The sequence below is a fragment of the Stegostoma tigrinum genome, unplaced genomic scaffold (assembly GCF_030684315.1).
Source record: "Stegostoma tigrinum isolate sSteTig4 unplaced genomic scaffold, sSteTig4.hap1 scaffold_57, whole genome shotgun sequence".
NCBI lineage: Eukaryota > Metazoa > Chordata > Chondrichthyes > Orectolobiformes > Stegostomatidae > Stegostoma > Stegostoma tigrinum.
The window spans coordinates 1,028,404-1,053,687 of record NW_026728505.1 but is presented as its reverse complement, the minus strand read 5'-3'; the positions used below and the strand labels follow the sequence as shown (position 1 = coordinate 1,053,687).

The 25,284-nt window shown below is 44.0% G+C and overlaps 1 pseudogene; it reads right to left on the bottom strand.

The window, feature by feature from the left end:
* Positions 1-186: 186 nt before the first annotated feature.
* On the bottom strand, positions 187-12,550 carry LOC132208906 (zinc finger protein 623-like; annotated as a pseudogene).
* Between the last annotated feature and the right edge of the window lie 12,734 nt (positions 12,551-25,284).

Below are 25,284 nucleotides of genomic sequence, written 5' to 3'. Positions count from 1 at the left end.
TTTCTTTGTACCGCTTAGCAGTAAGTCATGCAACTGCACCAGAAACCTCTGATCCTTAGAATTTTTTTAACCAGTGTCTGAACATGTAGTCCATAACATGAGAATTGGCAAAAGTTGTTGACACACAGAACAAAGAAAATGTTGTGAGAGACTCAGAAAATAAAGGAACATTTCTTATACTGTAGCTGAAAAGAATTGGTTTATTGAAACAGATTTATTCACCATTTGACCGAGTGACTGGCGTCATACAGGCTGCTTAAAGAGGAGGGAAACAACATCACGAAATTAATTTTGAATGTTAAATCATGGAGCAAGTACTGAAAATGGATTGCAATGTCAATGAGAAGAATACATTGGAACCTTAGGATTTTCTAAAGCAATTACCTTTTACTTCCTTGGACTGCAGTGGCATCAGTGAAAAACCCATTCGTCACCTTATGAAGCAGGATTTGAACACTGACTGTGGGAGGCCAAGTTAGCTCAGTTGTCAGAACATACGCTGCTTAAGTGCAGGGTTATGAGTACAAGTCCAACACTGGGCACCACCTGTTTAATTATTTAGTATTTCCTCTCTGCAAATTCCCTTCCTCCAGCTATTCGTGACAGGCTAACCCTTTCATCCCATGAATCAGCTTAGTGAATCTTTTTTGCACTGCATTCAACGCCAGCATATCCTTCTTAAATACAAGCACCAAAACTGTAAATAATATACCAGTATGGCTTCACCAACATCCAATACAGTTGTTACAAGATGTCCCGATCCTCAAACACCAATAATTCGCAATTAAGGCCAAAATTCCATTTACTTTCTTCATCACTTCAGCATCAGTTTAGGACTTAAGGCCCATCCTTTTCCTTTTCTTACAATCCTGAATCGAAAAGTTATAATAACTGCCTGCAAAATGCAATCCCACTGAAACTTCAACCACTTGCTCAACTTTGTAACCTAAAGTCAAGTCCAGGACCTTCCCCTTCCTTGTTGGGACTTCTCCTTAGTGGCTGAAGAAGTGCTGTCCTGGATGTATTTTAAAAATTCTGATAAATCTTTCCCACTGTGATGACTCCATTAATGCTGAGGAAATTGAAAGCTCCTGCTACCACAATCCTGCTACTTTTACACTTTCTCAAAATTTGCCTCCTTATTTATTTGTGGAGTTTTCAAAGATGCCAGCCCTCCTTATTGCTGTAATTGATTCCCTAAACAAAATAACAATATCCCCTCCTCCTTTACCACCTCCACTGCCTTGCATGAAGGCCCTGTAACCTGGAATACTGAGCTGCTAACCATGTCCAATTGACAGCAATGTCTTTATGGCCCCATTAATTTGTATCCTCAAATCATCTGCCTTATTCATCTGAACACCATTCACCCTTAACAAACTCCCTTGTACCTTAAACTGGCCTGTGACAAGGCCTTCCAGACTCTCGTTTCTTCTCTTTTTGGCCCTTATTATTATTTTGAACATTCTCCCTGGATTTCAGCCCACTGCTCAGGGATTTACAAGGCCCTCAACAGTACTGGAAACGCACCCCCACCCCCCACAAGGATGCAGGTCCCATTCTGGTTTAGGTGTAACTGCTGTGTGTAATTCTAGTCTTCTTGCTAAAGGAAGGGTGTTGTAAAACTTGAAAGGTTCGGAAAAGAATTGTAATGGTTATTACTGTAATAATGTACCATTAGTACACTAAGTTTCAAGCATTATGGGATGACCCTGTTCCCATTTGCTCACATGAAATGTACTGACTGTCATTGAGTGAAAAATAAAAACCACCGGTTCCTTACACTTGGGAGGTGAGGATGGAGGAGTTAGGGGAGATGGAGAGCCTTTCAAAATAAACTAGTCTGCTTTTGAGATGAAGACGCAATGCACAGTAGTTTTAATAAAAGGTTGACTTGTATTGTTTTTTTCTCCCAACTAGGTAACCAGACACGTGGTGTTTTCAAACATCATGAGAAACATGCCCAGATAACATGACGTGGACACAGATAATAGGAGCAACATAAAAAATTCCTACAGATTCTGGGGAACTCATTGGTGGTTATCCACAGTGGCTCAGCGGTTAGCACTGCTGGCTCACAATGCTAGGGACCCAGATTTGATTCCACCCTTGGGCAAATGAGTGTGTGGAGTTGGCATGTTCTCCCTGTGGCTACGTGGGTTTCCTCTGGGTGCTCTGGTTTCCTCCCATGTGTTGGTTAGGTGGATTGGCCAAACTAAATTGCCCAGAGTGTTCAGGGATGTGTAGATTAGGTGGGCTACGGGGAGATGTGTCTGGGTGGCATGCTCTGAGGTTTTCTGTGGAATTCTTGGGCCAAAGGGCCTGTTTCCCTACTGTAGGAATACTCTGAATTCTATGAAAACCAGTCCTAATGATCTAGGAAATCCCTTTTCACACAGTGTGCAGGTGGATTGTCTTTACCCAGTGTGAAGGTGTTGATATACAGCAATAAAACATCATCATTTTCAAAACCTACCCTACAGTTACATAATTGTTATTAAAATTAACGCAAAAGGACTAATAAATTAAACACCATTTATCTCAATGCCAGAGGCCTAACAGCTAAGGCAGATGAACTCAGGGCAAGGTTGGAAACATGGAACTGGGTTATCATTGCAATTACAGAGACAAGGCTCAAGGATGGACAGTGATGCCAGCTTAATGTTCTAAGATTATAGATCCGATAGAAAGGATAGAAAGTCAAAGCGGGAGGGGAAGCAAAGCAAGAATGTGCTTTGTGAAAAGTGGCATTTTTGAACAAGGATAACATTATGGCTTTACTTAGGAGGGATATATCTGAGAACACATCCAGGGAAGTTATTTGGGTGGAACTGAGAAATAAGAAAGAGATGATCACCTTATTGGGATTATACTATAGGCCTCCCAATAGTCAGCAGGAATCTGACAAACAATTTTGAAAGAAGATCTCGGTTATCTGTAAGAATAACAGGGTGGTTATGGAAGGGATTTTAACTTTCCAAACACAGACTGGGAATTCCATGGTGTAAAATGCTTGAATGGAGAGGAATTTGCTGAGAGCGAGTGTCCAGGAAAACGTTCTGATTCAGTATGTGATGTACCGACTAGAGAAAGTGCAAATCTTGACCGGCTCTTGACAAATAAAGCAGGACAGGTGACTAGGGTATCAGCGGGGGAGGACTTTGGGGCCAGTGACCATAATTCTATTAGTTTTAAAATAGTGATGGGAAAGAGTAGACCGGATCTGAAAGTTAAAGCTCTATATTGGAGGAAGGCCAATTTTAAAGGGATTACACAAGAGCTTTCAAAAGTTGATTGGGGCAGATATTGCAGGTAAAACGGAAAGATTCAGAACTGGGAAGCCTTCAAAAAAAAAACATGAGTGTTCAGGGACAGTATATTCCTGTTCGGGTGAAGGACAAGGCTGGTAGGTGTAGGGAATTCTGGATGACTAGAGAAATCAAGGTTTTGGTCAAGAAAAAGGAAGGACATGCCAGGTATAGACAGCAGAGATTGAGTGAATCCTTATAAGAGTATAATGACAATGGTATACTTAAGAGGGAAATTAGGAGGGCAAAAAGGGGACATGAGGTAGCTTCGGCAAATAGTATTAAGGAAAATCCAGAAGGATTCTACAAATAGATTAAGAACAAAAGGATAACTAGGGAGAGAATAGGGCCCCTTAAAAAGCAGCAATGCCGCCTATGTGTGGAATTGCAAGAAATGGGGAATATAATAAAACAAGTATTATGCATCAGTATTTACTACAGAAAAGGATATGGAAGATATAGACTGTGGGGAAATAAATAGCAACAACTTGAAAATTAGCCATATTTCAGAGGTAGTGATGCTGAACGGCTTAAAACGCATAAAAGTGGATAAATTCCTGGGACCTGATCAGGTGTATCCGAGAACTCGGAGGGAAACTAGGCAAGAGATTGTTGGGCCCCTTGCTGAGATATTTGTATCATCGATAGCCACAGATGAGGGATCAGAAGTTGGCTAATGTGGTGCCACTATTTCAGAAAGGTGCTAAGGAAAAGCCAGGAAACTATAGGCCAGTGAGCCTGATATTAGTGGTGGGCAAGTCATTGGAGGGAATCCTGAGGGATAGTACTTGAAATATTTGGAAAGGGAAGGACTGATTAGGGATAGGCAACATGGCTGTGTGTGTAGGAAATCATGTTTCACTAACTTGATTTTTTTTGAAGAAGGAACAAAGAGGATTGATTAGGGCAAAGCAGTGGATGTGTTCTATATGGATGTCAGTAAGGCAGTTGACAAGGTTCCTCATGGTAGACTGATTAGCAAGGTCAGATCACATGGAATACAGAGAGAACCAGTCATTTGGATACAGATCTGGCTTGAAGGTAGGAGACAGAGTGCTGGTGGAGGGTTGCTTTGTAGACTGGAGGCGTGTGACCAGTGGTGTGCCACAAGGATCAGAGCTGGGTCCACTCATTTCTGTCATTTATAAAGATGATTTGGATGTGAATGCAGGAGTTATAGTTACTAAGTACCAATCCTTGCAGCATACTGCAGGCCAAAGGCCTTTCCAAATGGCCAGCTCTCCCTGGATTCCATGTGATCTCACCTTGTTAATCAGTCTACCATGCGGAATTTTACTTACTGAAATCCATATCGAAAACATCCACCAGTCTGCCATCAATTTTCTTTGTAACTTCTTCAAAAAAAAACTCAATCAAGACATAATTTCCTATGGGCAAAGACATGTTGACTATCCCCATTCAGTCCACGCTTTCCAAATACGTAAATCCTATCCCTCAGACTTCCCTCCAACAACTTACCCATAACTGACATCAGGCTCACCAAAAGTTTATTGTTCCCTGGCTTTATGTTACCACCTTTCTTAAACAATGGCACTGGAATAGCCAACCTCCAGCCTAACAGCTCACCTATGACTGTCAATGGTGCAAATATCTGAGCAAGGGGCCCAATCGCAAGCCTAACTTCCCGCAAAGTTGGAGAATACACCTGAAGAGGTCCTGGGGATTTATCCACCTTTATGCTCTGTAAGGCATCCAGCACCACCTCCTCTATAATATGGAACTTTTCAAGATACACATTCATTTCTAAGTTCTCTAGCTTTCATATTCTTTTCCACAGTAAATACCGATGTAAAATACTTGTTTTGCATGTCATCCATCTTGTGCATTCCCATACATAGGCGGTCTTACTGTGCTTTTAAGGGGCATAATAGTGTCAAAATTGGCCTTAGTCCCATTTAAAACTTTAACTTTTAGACCAAGTCTATCCTTCTCCATAACTATTTTAAAACTAATACAACGATGATCATAGGCCCCAAAATATTTCTCCCACTGACCCCTCAGTCACCTGCCCTACCTTATTTCCCAAGAGAAGATCAAGTTTTGAGCAGGGACTAATGACACCAGTACAAACAGCCCAAAGATCCAAGTTCAATCCTTGATTTAAAAGCAAAATCCTTCAAATGTGGTTGTGGTGAACTTGCTGGTGTGTTAACAGTTTGGATGATTGAGTGAATCCCTTTCCACACATAGAACAAGTGAATGGTCTGGCCCCAGAGTGAACTCGCTGGTGTCTCAGCAGGTTGGTTGAGTGAGCAAATCCCTTCCCACATTCGGAACATGTGAACGGTTTCTCTCCAGTGTGAATTCATTGATGTGTCAGCAGGTGAACTGTCTGAGTGAATGCTTTTCCACACTCCGAACAGCTGAATGGTCTCTCTCCAGTATGAAGTCGCTGATGTGTCAGCAGGTTGGATGAGTGAGTAAATCCCTTCCCACACTCAGAACAGGTGAAAGGTTTCTCTCCAGTGTGAACTCGCTGATGTACCAATAGTTTGGAATTGCGAGTGAATCCTTTCCCACATTCAGAACAGATGAATGGTCTTTTCCCAGTGTGAACTTGCTGGTGTTCCAGCAGAGAGGATGACTGAGTGAATCCTTTCCCACACACAGAACAGGTGAATGATTTCTCTCTGGTGTGAACTTGCTGGTGTCTCAGCAGGTTGGTTGACGAAACGAATCCTTTCCCACAAATAAAGCAGGTGAACAGTCTGTCCCCATTGTGAATTCGCTGATGTGTCAACAGGCTGGATGACAAAGCAAATTCTTTCCCACATACAGAGCAAGTGAATGGCCTCTCTCCTGTGTGAATTTGCTGGTGTTTCAGCAGGTGAGATGTCTGCGCAAATCCTTTCCCACACACAGAGCAGGCAAACGGTCTCTCCCCACTGTGAACTTGTTGGTGTTTCAGCAGGTTGTTTGACTGAGTGAATCCCAGCCCACAATCAGAGCAAATGAACGGTTTCTCCCCAGTGTGACTGCGTTGGTGCATTTCCAGCTGGGATGGGTAAATAAATCCTTTCCCACAATCCCTACATTTCCACAGTCTCTCCCCAGTGTGACTGCGCTGGTGTTTGGACATTTCAGATGAATCTTCACAGACTCTTCGGCACACAGACAATACGCATTTCTCCCTGGTGAACAGTGCTTCTTCCTTCAATGTTCAAAATCCTGAGATAATTAGGTTATGACAAACAGATTGAGTGTCAGATCTGGATGTGGTTTTGTTTGATTTCTCTGAATGCAATCAAAATTTCAAACAGAAAAGTAGAGAGAGAGAAACCAGAAGAATACACACAAAGATTGTGAAACTCTGAAATTAATCTGGTCAATTGTGGATCCAACACCGAGGGGCACTGCTGGATTATCAGTAAAATTGAACCGGTTCATTTAATGTCCTTCAGGGAAGGAAAACAGTCAGCGTTTGCCTACAAAAAAAAAGAGATAGAGTTTGGACAGACATGAAGGGCAGGCATTTTATACATCAGAAAATGAATCCAATTCCTGTTTTCTCCCCATACCCTCTGATGCTTCTGAAGGGCTGAGAATACACAGCAAAATACCTGAAATCTGAAATAAAAACAGAAAAAGATGGAGATACACAGCAGATCTGACAGCATCTGAAATGGTGACAGATGCAGGAACCATTGCAATCTTGAAGAAGTGTTGAGATGATCATCCATTGCACCATAATATAGGTTACACACCGAGTGCCAGAAAACGGGCCTAGCTTCAATAGGTGCTTGATGGCCAGCACCGATACAATGGGGACAGTGTGTTCAACAATTTTACCCGAGTGTCTGACCCCATTTAGTTCCATGTTTCTCTCCTGTTCTCTTTTAGGAAACAGGCAGCAGCAAGTAGTGAAGAATGCAAATGATATTTTGCCCTTCATTGTGAGAGGATTCGAGTACAGGAAGAGGGATATCTTTCTATAAGGGCCTTGGTGAGACCACACCTGGAGTCGTGTGCACCTTTGTTCTCCTTTCCAAAGGAAGGATGGCCTGGCTACTGAATGATCGTAAAGAAGGTTCACCAGACCAATTCCTGGGATCTCAGGACTGATGCATGATGAGAGAGTTTTGATCTTGATTAATCCTTCTTTCTTTTAATCTTTCAGCCACCGACAACATCATGAACTAATTTCACGTCCCATTTGCTGATCTGAGTCTCTTACTACTGAAGCTATACTTTGGTTCCCATTCCCCTGTCATACGAGTTTAAATCCTCACCAGTGGAACTAGCAAAAGCATCAACAAGAATATCTGTCCCAGCTCTGCCCAGGACAATTGTTCAAGCTTGTGCATGTCCCACCTTCCCCAGAAACAAACAGTCTCAAAGCCTCAGGAATCTAAACGCTTTAAGTTATATCTCCAGCCATGCACTCATCTCATCTGTCCTCTTATTCTCGCTTTCACAAGCATGTGCATTGTAGCAGCTCACACTGTTACTGGATTAGATCACGAAAGGTCCTGTGGGGGTCATAAAAGAGTCCTGTTGAGAAGGAACATTTGGGAATTTACTTGGGTTTCTGTAAACAGGCAGTTCAAAACACATAAGCATTTTAATAAGAGGCAGTTTTTAAAGGCCTGGTCCAGCCACAATCACAAGTTTGTTACTTAATTAAAAAGTAGAAGCAAAAGTCTGATCCTACAGCATTCTGAACTGTTTAGGTAATTGTAACCAGAAATGCAAACAACCAATTAACATGAAATGGTTAGCTGAATTCCTTGAGCGAATGTTTGTCAGCAATAAAAGCAGCTCACTGCATCATTATGGAAGGCAAAGCAATAAATGGTGTAAACACAACCTGTAAAAGACCAACAACATAGGAAGGGGCAAAGAAAGGTTATAAAAGAGAGAAGTCAGGGCTGCAGAGAGATAAAACAATTGAAATGTAGATATGGATAATTTGAATAAATTCTTACATGCAAAGATCAACGGAAGAGTGACAAAGATAGATTGCAAAATCCGAAGTGAAGACATGATTAGTGCCTTAGTTATTTGTGAAATCTAAACAAGTTTTGTTTAATGGCTTGGTAAAGCTCTAAAGTGACTGAATTTCATCCTCAGTGGAATTTGAATAGATGCTTTTTATTAAAACAAGAAAGTAATAATGGAAAGCGCTTCGAGTGGAAAATGAAACTTCAATTTAAAAATCATTTGCAGCATGCAAATCGTTGGGGTTGTAAACTGCAACAGCAAGTCAGAAACACTGTTTGTTTGGTCTCTTAAGCTGAAGTGAGAGAGGGATTTTTCCACAATTTTCAACTGTATTACAAAATTGTAGTTACTTTATATCAGAGTTGAGTTTAAAAGACTTTATCACAATTCCTAACAATCCACACTACAGTTAGTAGAGAATTTGGAAAAGTTCTCAGTGATAAGCTACTATTTTGTTTTTTGGCAAAAAACATGGTGCAGCTGGCAAATGTCTGAGGAGGAATATAACTGTCAAAAGCATTGTCAGGTCCCAAAGACAGATGAAGTCATTTTCTAGCTAACCTCAGGAGATTATAGGAGGGTTTAAGGCTGAACATAGTATTGTCCATGATTGTTTGCTTACTGGATTGGATATATTGATTTGGGGTGTGTGGCTAACAATGACAACAATATTGCATGTAAATAACACCTAGCAAAAGGAATAAAAATATTACAATCAGCCAGGGAAAGTTTGAGTATCATTGCCCACTCTTCCAATCTGAGCTGTATTTAAGAGGGGAATTAGGCCTCACGTGAAAGCCAGGTTTGGAGTGGACTCTGGCCTCTCCCACACATGCGGTAACAGAGCTCTGAATAAAGGTCGCTTGTACAACTGAACACAACACAAAACTCCTCCCTACCACAATGTGGCAATGGGTGTAAGCTTGACAATACTACATTTGAGATCTTGTATTTTAATGTATCTCTTATCTTCCTATCTTCAGCTTTCAGGTCCTCCTATGTCACTGGTACAATCGGATGTTCACCCTCCCACTCCAGAATGTCCTGAAGCTGTTCCATGTCATCGCTGATCCTGGCACCAGGGAGGCAACATACCATCCCGGATTCATGTCTCTCTGAGCCCCGTACTATTGAATCCCCTGTCTCTACAGTCATATTCATCATTTTCCTCCCCTTCTCCGCAGCAGAGTCACTCCAAGTGCCATGAACTTGACTGATGCTGCTTCCCGATTGGCCACCCCACCACCACCAGCCCTCCCCCGACCAAACAGTACCCAAAACAGTATATTTGTTTGAGGACGATGACCACGAGGGACTCGAGCACTTCATTTCTGAGCCTTTTACTTGTCTGATGGCCACCCATTCCCTTGCTGTCTGTGTAATCTTCACCTGCTTGTGACCAATCTGTTGAGAATGCTACCACAACCTTCTCAGTATCATGAATGCTCCATACTGACTGCACCCACAGCTCCAGCTCTGAAAAACAGCTAACCAGTAGCTGCAGACGGATACACTTCCTGCACAAATAGCCAATAGGGACACTGGTAATATCCCGGAGTTTAACGCGGAAAAGTGTGAGGTGATTCACTTTGGAAGGAGTGACAGGAATACAGAGTACTGGGCTAATGGTAAGATTCTTGGTAGTGTGGATGAGCAAAGAGATCTCAGGATCCGTGTGCATAGATCCCTGAAAGTTTCCACCCAGGTTGATAGGGTTGTTAAGAAGGTGGATGGTGTGTGAGGTTTTATTGGTAGAGGGATTGAGTTTCAGAGCCATGAAGTCATGTTGCAGCTGTACACAACGCTGGTGCGGCCACACTTGGAGCTCTGGTCGCCACATTATAAGAAGGACGTGGAAGCATTGGAAAGGGTGCACAGGAGATTTACCTGGATGTTCCCTGGTATTGAGGGAAGGTCTTTTGAGGAAAAGTTGAGGGACTTGAGGCTGTTTTCGTTAGAAGAAGGTTAAGAGGTGACCTAATAGAGACATACAAGCTGATATGAGGAGTAGATAGGGCGGACACTGAGATCCTTCTTCCTCGGATGGAGGTGGCCAGCACGAGGGGCCATAGCTTTAAATTGAGGGGTGATAGTTGTAGGACAGATGTCAGAGGTAGGTTCTTTACTCAGAGTAGTAAGGGCGTGAAATGCCCTGCCTGCAACAGTAGTAGACTCGCCAAGTTTAAGGGCATTTAAGTGGTCATTGGATAAACATATGGATGATCATGGAATAGTGTGGGTTAAATGGGCTTCAGTTTGATTTCCCAGGTCGACACAACATCAAGGGTCTATGTTCTATTGTGCTAGACAAGGACAACACAGACCTGAGGTCTTCTGTTGTGACTTCTCTCCAGATTAAGCCAGTTTCTGCCTTAAAGAGAATTTAATGAAGCTAGGTCCTTCCCCTTCATTTCAAACATTACTATTATAAAATCAAAAGTCGCTAACTTTATATAAGCTAATATATACTTTAAAAACTGTAAGAAAATTCTTTCCAGTATCAATTATCAATTGACTGTTTCCGTTAGGACGGTGAGACTTTCTGAACTGCCCAAACTGAGACTGAGCATCACACTCAATCTTTCAGTTTCACTTTCTTTCTGTTTCACCCAACTCCAAAGCACTCTCATTTAGCCAAGCAGCACTCACAGTGCAGCCTTTTCATTTTCATTTTCATTGTCTGCTCACACCCACTCTGATCTCAGCCTCCCATACTGTTTCAATTCAGCTCAATGGGAGCTCAGGGAACAGCATCTTCACGTTAAATGCAGTAATTTATAACCCTCAGGACTCAACACAGACTTCAGCAGTTTCAGGATCAAAAGAGTTGTCAGGATCTGGAAGATTCCACTTGAAGGGGTGCTGGAATTTGTGCCCATAAGGAATTTTAAAAGGAAGTTTGCAGATATTCAAGAATGAAGAATATATAGATTAAAATCATGAAGTGGGCGATTGGGACTAAATATGACAGTTCTTTCAAGGAGACGAGGTGTTGTTTGGACAAATCTGCCCCTCTCAGGCCAATATCTCCTTTCTCAGCTGCAGGGTATAGAACTCAACACTTATCCCAGGGGTGATCAAACCAAAAATTTGAATATTCTGCTTTCAAGTTACAACCTTACCAGGAATATTCTCCCATGGATAGAATGGTTAAACCTCTTCCCTTTCGCATTTAAGTGTCAATGATACTCAGATCCTGATCACTCTGCTTAATGGAGAACTTGCATGGATCCTGGTCTGCAAATTATTCTCAATTAATACCCTGTAAAACAAATCCATAAGAGACAAATAACTGTCAGCCCTGGATAGAAATCCAAAAAACACCACAAGATTGTTTGGAAAAGGCAAACATTTCTCTTGGTTTCCGTTCGTTATGTATAAATCCTCCTGTTCAAATTACCCTGCTCCCCGACACAGAAAGATGCAGAGGGAAAATACACCCATTATTAGAGACGGAGGAAGTCAGATATTAATGAATTTGACCAGGGAGCACAAGGGGACTCAGAGCACGTTCAGTGATTTGATCCCAATCATATGAATACTGGGCAAACGGATATGTTTTAATAGATCATAATATTTAAAGCAGGACTTCCGAAAGTGAGAGTGCAACAGGTAACATGAAGTTCTGAACAAGGGTTAGCGGATCCGAAACGTTATTTTTTTAATTCACGGATGCTGCCAAGCCTACTGAGCTTTTCCACCAACTCTGTTTTTGAACATGCAGTTCTGAACGCGTTTTCGGCATTTCTCCTCCACTAAGTATCTAACGTGTAACTGCAGCAATTTATACTGCCTGAAGCCAGTACTCCGCCAGCGTCAAAAGTCCTTCCCAGGAAATACACGCCACGTCTCAGTCTGGGGAAGAAGTCCAGAAAAAAAAAACACATTTCGCTTCTATATACCCGCCCCCCCAAAGAAAGGCTGCGCTGGCGTTCCACTGCAGGTTGCCACCTATAAATATGGCGATCCGGCATGAGTCCCAAAGATCATTGCCCCTAATAAAGATGGTGGCAATCACCTCTGCCTATCGCAGCCTCAGGTCCGCAGCAATTCTTCCATTTGCTGCAAAACACGGGGCCGGCATGTTAAAATGTATGTTTTCTGACATGCATCGACCGCAATTAAAACCTCTCAGTCAATACCGAAACTATTTCCCTCCCGGTTTTTGCTCCTTTCCTTTTTGTCCCGTGTACTGTACCTTCCGAAAGCAGCTGACCTTCAGTCGCAGAGATTTTGCGCCCCCGAACAAGGGCGATCACGTGATTTTCACACAGACAAACATCTCACTCGCTCTGATTGGTTGGAGGGTAGGCCGCTTCCATTGGGTCCTCCAAGCCCCGCCCCGTGCTCCGATTGAACCAAAGCTGACATCGCTCACAGGGAGACAGCAAGAGCTGCAGGTGCTGGAGTCAAGGATGACACAGTGTGAAGCTGGAGGGACACAGCGAGCCAGGCACCATCAGAGGAGCAGGAAAGTTGATGGTTCAGGACCCTTCTTCAGAAATGGGGGAGGGGACGGGAACTGAAACATAAACAGAGTGGGGGCTGGGGAAGGTAGGTGGGAAGGTGATAGGTGAGTGCAGGTAGTCAGTGGTGAAGATTTTTCCTGCTGTTCATCAGCTCTGTGAGTGATGGTGAGTGTTCATCCCGAGATGAGGGAAAAAATGGGCCACTCCTGATTCTCCTAATGTAAGGCAAAACAACAGCTTGTATTTCATGGAAACTTTTACTCTGTCATTCTCCTCGATGTTTTGGCTGTTTCGGAGACATGGATAGAGCAGGGTCAGGAATGGATGTTGTAAGCTCCAGGGTTTAGATCTTTCATTAAGGACAGGGAAGGTGGTAAAAGAGGGGGAGGTGTGGCTTTGTTAGCCAAGGGCAGTACAACGGTGGCTGAAAGAACTCTTGATGAGGACTCGTCTACTGAGGTGTTATGGGCTGAGGTCAGAAACAGGAGAGGAGAGGTCACACTGCTGGGAGTTTTTTTATAGGCCCCTGGAAAGTTCCAGGGATGTGGAGGAGAGGATTGGCAAAACTATTCTGAGCAGGAGTGAAAATAACAGGGAGATTAGCTATGGCAGACATTAACTTCCCTAACATTGACTGGAAATGCGATAACTCTAGTATGTTGGATGCATCAGTTTTTGTCCAATGTGTGCAGGAGGGTTTCCTGACTCAGTATGTTGAAGGGCCGACAAGAGGGGAGGCCACACTGGATCTGGTACTTGGTAATGAACCAGGCCAGGTGTTTGATTTAGTGGTAGGTGAGCACTTTGGACAGAGTGACCATAATTCGGTTATGTTTACTTTAGCAATGGAAAGGGTTAGGAATATGCTCCAGGGCAAGAGTTATAGATGGGGGAAGGGCAATTATAATGCGATTAGGCAAGACTTAGGAGGCAGAGAATGGGTTAGCAAAATGCAAGGGATGGAGACAATCGAAATGTGGAGCAGGTTTAAGGAACAGATATTGCTGTCCTTGATAGGTATGTACCTGTCAGGCAGGGAGGAAGCGATTGAGGTAAGGGAGCTGTGGTTTATGAAAAAAATTGTATCTCTTGTTAGGCAGAAGAGGGAGGCTTATGTGACGATGAGACAAGATGGTTCAGATGAGGCGATGGAGAGTTACAGATTAGCTAGGAAGGATTTAAAGAGAGAGAGAGAGTTAAGAAGAGCAAGGAAGGGACAAGAGCAGACATTGGCAGGTAGAATAAAGGAGAACCCTAAAGCGTTCTATAGGTGTGTGACGAATAAGATGATGTCTCGGGTAGATATAGGGCCAGTCAAAGACAGAAGTGGGAAGTTGTGGAGATTGGAGAGGTACTAAATGATTATTTCTCATCTGTTTTCACTGAGGAACAGGAGAATATTGTAGAGGAGATGACTGAGTTATGGGCTACTAGAATTGAAAGGATTAAGGTTAGTAAGGAGGAGGTGTGATCAATTCTAGAAGGTATGAATTAGATAAATCCCCTGGGCCAGATGGGATTTTTCCGAGGATTGTCTGGGAAGCTAGGGAGGTGGTAGCGGAGCATTTGGCCTTGATCTTTGAGTCCTCATTGTCTACAGGTTCAGTACCAGAGGTCTGGAGGATTGCAAATGTTGTGCCCTTGTTCAAGAAGGGCAGTGGGGCTGACCCAGGTAATTATAGGCCTGTGAGCCTTACATCAGTTGCAGGAAACATTTTGGGAAGGATGAGAAGAGATAGGATTTATAGTCATCTAGCAAGCAACAATTTGATTGGAGATAGTCAGCATGGATTCGTCAAGGGCAGGTTGTGTCTCACAAACCTCATTGAGTTTTTTGAGAAGGTGACCAAGCATGTGGATGAGGGAAGGGCAGTTGACATGGTGTACATGGACTTCAGTAAAGCCTTTGATAAGGTTCCACATGGTAGGCTATTGAAGAGAATACAGAGACACAGGATTGAGGGAGAAATAGCAGTTTGGATTAGAAACTGGCTTTCTGTAAGAAGACAACGAGTGGTGGTTGATGGAAAATATTCAGCCTGGAGTCCAGTTACTAGTGGTGTGCCTCAAGGATTTGTTTTGGGACCACTGCTGTTTGTCATTTTTATAAATGACTTGGACGCAGGCATAGGTGGATGGGTTAGTAAATTTGCAGATGACACTAAAGTCGGTGGAGTGGTGGACAGTGTGGAAGAATGTTGCAGGTTGCAGGGAGACTTGGATAAACTGCAGAATTGGGCTGGAAGTTGGAAAATGGAGTTTAATATGGATTAAATGTGAGGTGATTCACTTTGGGAAGAATAATAGGAAGGCAGAAATGGAAAGATTGTTGGTAGTGTGGATGTGCAGAGGGATCTTGGTGCCCATGTACATCGATCCCTGAAAGTTGCCACCCAGGTTGATAGTGCTGTTAAGAAGGCTTACGGTGTGTTAGGTTTTATTGGGAGAGGGACTGGGTTCTGGAGCCATGATGTCATGCTGCAACTGTAGAAAATGCTAGTGTGGCCTCATTTGGAATATTGCGTGCAGTTCTGGTTGCCCCATTACAGGAAGGATGTGGAATCATTGGAAAAGGTGCAGAGGAGATTTACCAGGATGTTGCCTGGTCTGGAGAATAGGCCCTATGAAGAAAAGCTGAGGGACTTGGGTCTGTTCTCAATGGAGAGAAGGAAGCTAAGAGGGGATTTAATAGAGACATACAAGATGTTCAGAGGATTAAATAGGGTGGACAGTGAGAGCCTTTTTCCGAGGATGATGACGTCAGCTTGTACAAGGGGACATAGCTACAAATTGACGGGTGGTAGATTTAAGACAGATGTCAGAGGCAGGTTCTTTACTCAGAGAGTGGTAAGGGTATGGAACGCCCTGCCTGCCAGTGTCGTTAACTCAGCCACATTAGGGGCATTTAAACAGTCCTTGGATAAGCATATGGATAATGATGGGATAGTGTAGGGCGAGGGGCTTAGATAGGTTCAGAGGTCGGCGCAACGTCAAGGGCCGAAAGGTCTGTTCTGTGCTGTATTGTTCTACGTTCTATGTTCTAGGTGCTTCACAGATGAGCAAAACATCGATTAAAGATATCGATTTTTATGATGTATCATAAAGAATGAGAGAGAGAGGTTTAGGGAGGAAATTCCATAGTTTGGGTTGTCAGCAGCTCCATTCCTGGAGGGTTGTAAGTCGGGTGGGTCAGAAAAACGTCTGGGAAGGGGAATTGCAGGAGTGAAAAAAACACATATGGCCTTAAGGATGGCAAAGATTTCAGAGACTGTCATTAGAGAGTACGGTTGTCTCATGGAGCTTAAGGCATGGCACTGCACTCAATCCATTGCAAGTCATGACCGCAGAGGTACAGAAGATTTCTGCTGCCTTAATCAGGCTGACCAATATTTGTATCAATGGGCTTGTAAAATGTCAGTAATCTCCTCTACCTCAGAGTCAAGGTGTTGATGGGATGCTGCTACAGAAGAGGAGACAGGAAGCAAGGAATGTCACACAAAGATCTCTCCTCTTCTCACTATTTTCACTGCAAAACCAAGGGAGCACCTAACATATCACCTCTATCTCCCGTCACAACACTTTGCCCCACAATAACTGTGTCTGCCCCTGCACAAGTAGAAGTGGGAGTCTTTTCCAGGACCATGTGGTACCCTGAAACTCTGAGCGAAGACCAAAAGCATCTGAGCGGTGAGAGCAAAGATTTGAGAAGACTGTCTGCACCTTTGCTGAAACTTATAGGGTCACTAGGTCAAAGCAATAGGCAGCATGCGGAATACAAACTGGAATTGATTAAGTGTGCGTCTGTACAAATTTGGACAGGCCGGGGGTGTGGGACACTTGACAAAATTTTCAGTTTCCTTTTTGAATAGTCCCCGGAAATGCCTTTTTGGAACCACTTCTAACCCTTATCCATGCTCCGATCTGGAGGGCCAGGTCACTCTTGCTCTGGTTTCATCCTGCAATTTTATGAAGTCAGCAACAAGATGAGTTTCAGCATTGAATTTGAAGATTATTAAAAGCTAACATTGATTGCCATTAGAATGTTTTGATTTTGATTTATGTTGTCTTGTGTACCGAAGTACAGTGAAGTGTTTTTGAGAGCGGCACAGGCAGATCATAGCAAACAATGATTTACAGATCAAAGTGTGCTTAGACAGAGCAAGGCATGCAAGGTTATGCCTGCACAGGAGGTGTGCAAAGCAAGATCAACACTATTTGGAGTGACAGAGTCCATTCATCAGTCTAATAATGGCAGAGAAGAAGCTGTTCTTCAACCCCTTGATAGAACATAGAACATTACAGCACAGTACAGGCCCTTCGGCCCTCGATGTTGTGCCGACCTGTCATACTGATCTCAAGCCCATCTAACCTACACTATTTCATTTATGTCCATATGCTTATCCAATGACGACTTAAATGTACCTAAAGTTGGCGAATCTGCTACCGTTGCAGGCAAAGCGTTCCATTCCCTTACTACTCTCTGAGTAAAGAAACTACCTCTGACAGCTGTCCTTATCTTTCACCCCTCAATTTAAAGCTATGCCCCCTCATGCTCGCCGTCACCATCCTCGGAAAAAGGCTCTCCCTATCCACCCGATCTAACCCTCTGATTATTTTATATGTTTCAAGTAAGTCACCTCTCAACCTTCTTCTCTCTAATGAAAACAGCCTCAAGTCCCTCAGCCTTTCCTCATGAGACCTTCCCTCTATACCAGGCAACATCCTAGTAAATCTCCTCCGCACCCTTTCCAAAGCTTCCACATCCTTCTTGTAATGCGGTGACCAGAACAGTACACAATACTCCAAGTGCGGCCGCACCAGAGTTTTGTACAGCTTCACCATAACCGCTTGGTTCCGGAACTCGATCCCTCTATTAATAAAAGCTAAAAACACTGTATGCCTTCTTAACAGCCCTGTCAACCTGGGTGGCAACTTTCAAGGATCTGTGTACATGGACACCGAGATCTCTCTGTCCATCTACACTACCAAGAGTCTTACCATTAGCCCAGTACTTTGCCTTCCGGTTACTCCAAAGTGCATCACCTCACACTTGTCTGCATTAAACTCCATTTGCCACCTCTCAGCCCAGCTCTGCAGCTTATCTGTGTCTCTCTGCAACCTACAGCATCCTTCGTCACTATCCACAACTCGACCAACCTTCGTGTCGTCTGCAAATTTACTAACCCATCCATCTACGCCCTCATCCAAGTCATTTCCAAAAATGACAAACAACAGTGGACCCAACACCGACCCTTGCGGTACACCATGGGTGTGTTCTATCTTCTGCCTCATGGAAGAAGTTGGATGAGAGCATTACCGAGATGGGACGAGTCATTGATGATGTTGGCAGCCTTTCTGTGGCAACGAGACGTGTAAATGAAGTCCATGGAAAGGAGGCTGTTGCCGTTGTGGCCTTCTCTATACTGGGGAAACCAAGCAGAGGCTTGAAGACTGCTTTTCAGAACACCTACGCTTGGTTCACACAAAACAACTGCACCTTCCAGTTGTGAACCATTTTAACTCCCCCTCCCATTCCTCAGACGACATATCCATCCTGGGCCTCCTGCAGTACCACAACGATGCCACCCGAAGGTTGCAGGAACAGCATCTCATATTCTGCCTGGGAACCCTGCAGCCCAATGATGTCAATGTGGATTTCACAAGCTTCAAAATCTCCCCTCCCCCCACTGCATCCCAAAGCCAGCCCAGCTTGTCCCTGCCTCCCTAACCTGTCCTTCCTCCCACTTATCCCCTCCTCCCACCTCAAACCTCACCCCCATCTCCTCCATACTAACCTCATCCTGCCCCCTTGCCCTGTCCATCCTCCCTGGACTGACCTATCTCCTCCCTATCTCCCCACCTATACTCACCTTTACAGGCTCCATCCCCGCCTCTTTGACCTGTCAGCTCTCCACCTATCATCTCCTCTATCCATCTTCAATCCGCCTCCCCGTCTCTCCCTATTTATTTCAGAACTCCCTTTCCCTCCCCCATTTCTGAAGAAGGGTCTAGGCCCGAAATGTCAGCTTTCCTGCTCCTATGATGCTGCTTGGCCTGCTGTGTTCATCCAGCTCTACACCTGTTATTCTATGGATAAGAGTTTGGCTTCTGTGATGATTCGTGCTGTGCACACAACTTTCTGCAGTTTCTTATGCCCTTGGGCTGAGCAGTTGTTGCACCAGGCCATTATGCACCCGATAGGATGCTTTGTATGGTGCATCTGTAAAGGTTGGTGAGGTCCTTATGGACATGCAGTACAGTAGATAAACAAAACATAAAAAAAAGTTTAAAAAGATGCCAAGTTAGACATGCTGGGATTTTAAGTCGGATTTGAAACTGTTTTGTGCAGCTAACAGTTAAGGAAAGCTCTTGCAGTTCTTTTGTCAGTGAATAGAGAAATGCTGGTGAAATAAAGGATTATATATGTAGCAGCCCTGAGTTAAAAGGAAAACAGAACAAGCATGAATATGCAGAAGATCACGAGGTTGACTAAGGTCAGTGTTGCTTATATGAACTGTGACTGGGCACAGTGGGGAGTTAATCAGATAAGAACAAGGATAAAGTAAGACCATAAGACATAGGAGTGGAAATAAGGCCATTCAGCCCATCAAGTCCACTCCGCCATTTAAATCATGGCTGATGGACATTTCAACACCACTTCCCTGCACTCTCCCCGCAGCCCTTGATTCCTTTTGAGATCAAGAATTAGTTGATCTCTGCCTTGAAGGCCTCCAACGTCCCGCCCTCCACTGCACTCTGCAGCAATGAATTCCACAAGCCCACCACACTCTGGCTGAAGAAATGTCGTCTCATTTCAGTTTTAAATTTACCCCCTCTAATTTTAAGGCTGTGCCCACGGGTCCTAGTCTCCCCGCCTAATGGAAACAACCTCCTAGCGTCCACCCCTTCTAAACCATCCATTATCTTGTAAGTTTCTATTAGATCTCCCCTCAACCGACTAAACTCGAATGAGTACAATCCCAGGATCCTTAGCCGTTCATCATACGTTAAACCTACCATTCCAGAGATCATCCGTGTGAATCTCCGCTGGACATGCTCCTGGGCTAGTATGTCCTTCCTGAGGTGTGGGGCCCAAAATTGGACACAGTATTCTAAATGGGGCCTAACTAGAGCCTTATAAAGCCTCAGAAGCACATCGCTGCTTTTATATTCCAACCCTCTCAAGATAAACGACAACATTACATTTGCTTTCTTAATTATGGACTCTACCTGCAAGTTAACCTTTAGAGAATCCTGGACCAACACTCCCAGATCCCTTTGCACTTCTGATTTGCGAATTTTCTCACCGTTTAGAATATAGTCCATGCCTGTATTCTTTTTTCCAAAGTGCTAAACCTCACATTTACTCACATTGAATTTCATCAGCCATTTCCTGGACCACTGTCCTAAACTGTCTAAATCTTTCTGCAGCTTCCCCACCTCCTCAGTACTACCTGCCTGTCCACCTATCTTCGTATCATCATCAAACTTCGCCAGAGTGCCCCCAGTCCCTTCATCCAGATCATTAATATATAAGGTGAAGAGCTGTGGCCTCAACACTGAACCCTGCGGGACACCACTCGTCATCGGTTGCCATTCCGAAAAAGAGCCTTTTATCCCAACTCTTTGCCTTCTGTCAGACAGCCAATCCTCAGTCCAAGCCAGGAGCTCACCTCGAACACCATGGGCCCTCACCTTGCTCAGGAGCCTCCCGTGAGGCACTGTATCAAAGGCCTTTTGGAAGTCTAGATAGATAACATCTACTGGGTTTCCCTGGTCTAACATACTTGTTACCTCTTCAAAGAATTCTAACAGGTTTGTCAGGCATGACCTCCCCTTCCTAAAACCATGCTGACTTGTTTTAATCTGACCCTGCACTTCCAGGAATTTAGATATCTCATCCTTGACAATGGATTCTAGAATTTTACCAACTACCGAGGTTCGGCTAATCGGCCCAGAATTTTCCATCTTTTGCCTTGATCCTTTCTTAAACAAGTGAGTTACAACAGCAATTTTCCAGTTATCTGGGACTTTCCCTGTCTCCAGTGACATTTGAAAGATCACAACCAAAGCCTCCGCGATTTCCTCAGCCACCTCCCTCAGAACTCTAGGATGTAGCCCATCAGGGCCAGGAGATTTATCAATTTTTAGACCCTTTAGCTTTTCTAGCACTTTCTCTTTTGTAATTCCTACCATACTCAACTCTGCCCCCTGGCTCTCCCTAATTGTTGGCATACTACTCATGTCTTCCACTGTGAAGACTGACGCAAATTATATATTAAGTTCTTCAGCGATTTCCTGATCTCCCATTACTAGCCTTCCAGCATCAATTTGGAGCGGCCCAATATCTACTTTTGCCTCTCGTTTGTTTCTTATGTATTGAAAGAAGCTTTTACTATCATTTCTAATATTACTAGCTAGCCTGCCTTCATATTTGATCCTCTCCTTCCTTATTGCTCTCTTTGTTATCCTCTGTCTGTTTTTGGAGCCTTCCCAATCTTCGGATTTCCCAGTGTTCTTGGCCACTTTATAGGCTGTCTCATTTTCTTTGATATATTTCCTGACTTCCTTTGTCAGCCATGGCTGTCTAATCCCACCCCGGATAATCTTTCTTTTCTTTGGGATGAACCTCTGTACTCTGTCCTCAATTACACCCAGAAACTCCTGCCATTGTTGCTCTACTGTCTTCCCCACTAGGCTCTGCTTCCAGTCGATTTTCGTCAATTCCTCTCTCCTGCCCCTATAATTATCTTTATTTAACTGTAACAACATTACATCCGATTTTGCCTTCTCTCTTTCAAACTGCAGACTGAACTCTACCATATTATGATCGCTGCCTCCTAAGTGTTCTCTTACTTTAAGGTCTTTTATAAAGTCTGGCTCATTACATAGCACTAAGTCCAGAATAGCCTGCTCCCTTGTGGGGTCCATCACAAGCTGTTCCAAAAAGCCATCCTGCAAACATCCCATGAATTTCCTTTCTTTGGATCCACCAGCAACATTATTCAGACAATCCACCCGCATATTGAAGTCCCCCATGATCACTGTGACCTTGCCTTTCCGACATGCCCTATCGATTTCTCGGTGCATCTTGCGCCCCTGGTCCTAATCACTGTTAGGAGTTCTGTACAAAACTCCCATTATAGTTTTTCTTTGCCTTTGTGGTTCCTCAATTCCACCCACACAGACTCCACATCTTCTGACCCTATGTCATTTCGTGCCGTAGATTTAATTCCATTCTTAACTAACAAGGCAACCCCTCCCCCCCTCCCGCCCACCTCCCTGTCTTTTCGATATGTTGTGAATCCTTGGATGTTTAACTGCCAGTCCTGCGCTCCCTGCAACCATGTCCCTGTGTAATAGATCTGTGTCTGTGCAGTGGAGAACAACCAAAATCAGAAGATGAAGGCCCAAGAGAGACACTTTGAAGATCAAGGCTGCAAAAATTATCAAAAGTCTTTTTAACACTCTGCTGTTTAGTCACTGACAGGAACAGTACGACTGTTTTCGAGTGTAAGTTGTTGTCTGCATTTATCACTGCAGTTTGCCTGACAGCAGATCACCTTCTACTGACTCTGTCTCAATAAAGTTGATTGTTGCTTCACAGCCCAGCTCTGCTGCCAAGCCTGCTCCTGCCTGAAAAGTGTAGATGACAAAAGACAATGCTTATTTGCCAGTCCAGGCTGGGAGTGATTGTGGATGAGTGGCTGAAGGAATGTTCAGTGCACAGAAAATGGGCAGTTTATATTGGTGCTGGGAAATGTTCATTCTGAAGAGATTGACCTGAAACAGTGACCATTAGTCTACTACTTTGCTGCTATGCCTTTCCCCATGTTTGATATGTCAGTTCAAACTGTGGTGGTTTTGCTGAGTGTTCAGATCACAAGACCATAATGCATCCGAACAGAATTGTGCCATTCCGTCGTGACTGAACGGTGTGCAGTTCTGGTCTCACTGCTATAGGAAGGATGTTGTGAAACTTGAAAGGGCTCAGAAAACATCGACGTGGATGTTGCCAGGGTTGGAGGGTCAGCGACTCGCTTGTCAAACTGACTTTATTTCTGTTTATTACAATCGTAGTTCTGCTCCAGTTCATATTTTAATCAGATGTCGATAATAGTGCCCAGTTATTCGAACGAGAATTCCGTACAAGTCAGAATAGATCTATCTCCATTAGCAGGGTATCAACCCCCTAATGTTTCATCATTTCGAATAAGTTTTTTTCGATCTCACTCTGCTGTCCGGTTGCATATCTCTTTTTTTTCGCCACTTCGTCACTTTCCAGCCTGGAGGAACATTGAAATCGATAACTAAACTGACCACGTGATATCTGTTCTCCGTCTGTCTTCCACCTTCCACACACCTTCCTTCCGTTGATGTTTGGTGAGGATTTCATCAGTGCCAGCAGCCGTGATCGAATCGGAGGAACAGGTTACATTGCAATTACATTTAAATCCTCCCCCAGTTGAGAAATCCCTCGAAAATTGAACACAATTTCAAGGAAACTATAAAACACATATGGAGCAATGAATTGAATTATTAATAATGTTTAATCCGTGTGATAGGATTATAGAACGAAAAAACACTGCTGATGGTTCGAAGCTGAAAGAGTAACAGTGAAATGCAAGAGACACTCAGCAAAGCGGGACACAGTCTGACACACACACTACAAGATAACCAGGGGAATGGGGAGGGAATTTGTTGGTTATACCGGGATACAGGGTCAACAGCGAAAAGTGGGAGTCACTGGATTGGGAATCGCGGGATAAAGACACGTAACGGGGTCAGAGAATGGGGACAGCACAGCGAGGCTCCCTGTGGTACTCGCCTTGGACTGCCCCGCTTTTGGGCAGGTCTGAGTTCAGTTTCCGGAAACTGCAAGTTCTGTGAAGTGGGCGGGACTAATGTTGTGATTGACAGGTAGAGGGTGTTTTTCAGTCCAGAAACAGCCTCTGCTCCGCCTTTCCTTGGTGAATGTTTCCCTGCAGTCGAGTTGGTGAGTGTTTAGAACTCTGTCGGTTTCCCGGTAATGTAGGTGAACTGTAGCTCACTGTGTGTTAGATCATATCGCCAACCCTCTCTCATCCCCTTTCTCCCAATCCCCAGTTACACGCTGCCGGCTCAGGGAGCTCTGGCGGATGCGGGGCTGTGGTCAATCTCGGCGCTGGTTTCGGTTCACAGAAGACGGTTTAGTTTTTGAGGTAATGACAGATCATTCTGCCCAGCAGGACAGATTCTAATGTTGTCAGCAGGGACCATACAGCCCTCACAGACTGGGGTTAGTTTCTTTCCAGCAGAACAGACCGAGGAAGGGTCATCGGACCCGAAACGCTATATCTTCTTCCCAGATGCTGCCAGACCTGCTGAACTTTTCCAGCAACTTCCGTTTTGTTGTAGACTAAGGGGGGAACATGATTGAGATGTATAAATTTATGAGGGAAATAGAGAAAACAAGAACAAATCTTTCTGCTTAGTGGTGGAATCAGTATCGGGGACATGGATTGATGGTCAGCGGCGGGAGATTTTGATGAGATGAGAGGATTTTTTTTCATTCAGATAATGGAGGGAATCTGAACCTCACTGCCTGGCAGCCTGGTCAAGGTAGAAACGATCATAATATTTCCAGAACGATCTAAATGTATTTAAACACAAAAGAACTACGGATGCTGTAAATCAGAAACAAAACAGAAATTGTTGACAAAGTTCCGCAGGTCTGGCAGCATCTGTGCAGAGAAACCAGAGTTCAGGCTTCGGATCGAGTTTCCCTTCCTTCGATCTATTCTCTCCGCAGATGCTGCCAGGCGTGCTGAGTTTTTCAGCAAATTTCTGTTGAATTGTGATGCTATTACGGGCAAAGTGCTGGAAACGGTACTTGAATAGCTGGAGGGCTGTATTTAACCTCCACCGATTCGATGGGTCGAGGGCCTTTTTCTGTATCGTGGACACTGAAACTGTGAAAGGTTCAGGTCGGTGAGCAAGGGGAGGGGGACGGTGAACAAAGCGAATGAGCGGGGAGAGGGCGGGAGAGTTTCACTGACAAAAGGTTTCATGTTGCGAAATCAAGGGGAGTGGTGATGAAGAAATAAAGACACAAAAGAAGTGTCTGGATGAGGTGTGAATGGGGCATTAGTAATCGGGAATGCAGAGTAAACATAATCAGCGAGATAAATACAAAAAAAGGAGCAGACGTAAACCATTTTGTCCGAGAGGAGGAGTTTTCTCCAGAGAGTGAGGAACCTGTGGAATTTGTTGCAACAGGAAGCAGCTGAGCCCAGAACTTTTGATTTTTTTTCCGAGAAGGAGTTACATATCGTTCCGAGGGCTGAAGGGATGAAAGGATATGCAGATAAAACCGGAACAGGGTATTGATTGGTGCAACAGACATGTGGAGCCGCATGGCCTAACATGCTGTATGGACCAATTACTGCAGATGCTGGAGTCTGTACTGAAAACAACAAATGCTGGAGATCACAGCAGATCAGACAGTATCATGTTGTCCAGCATAACAGGGTCATAGAGTCCCTACAGTGTGGAAACAGACCATT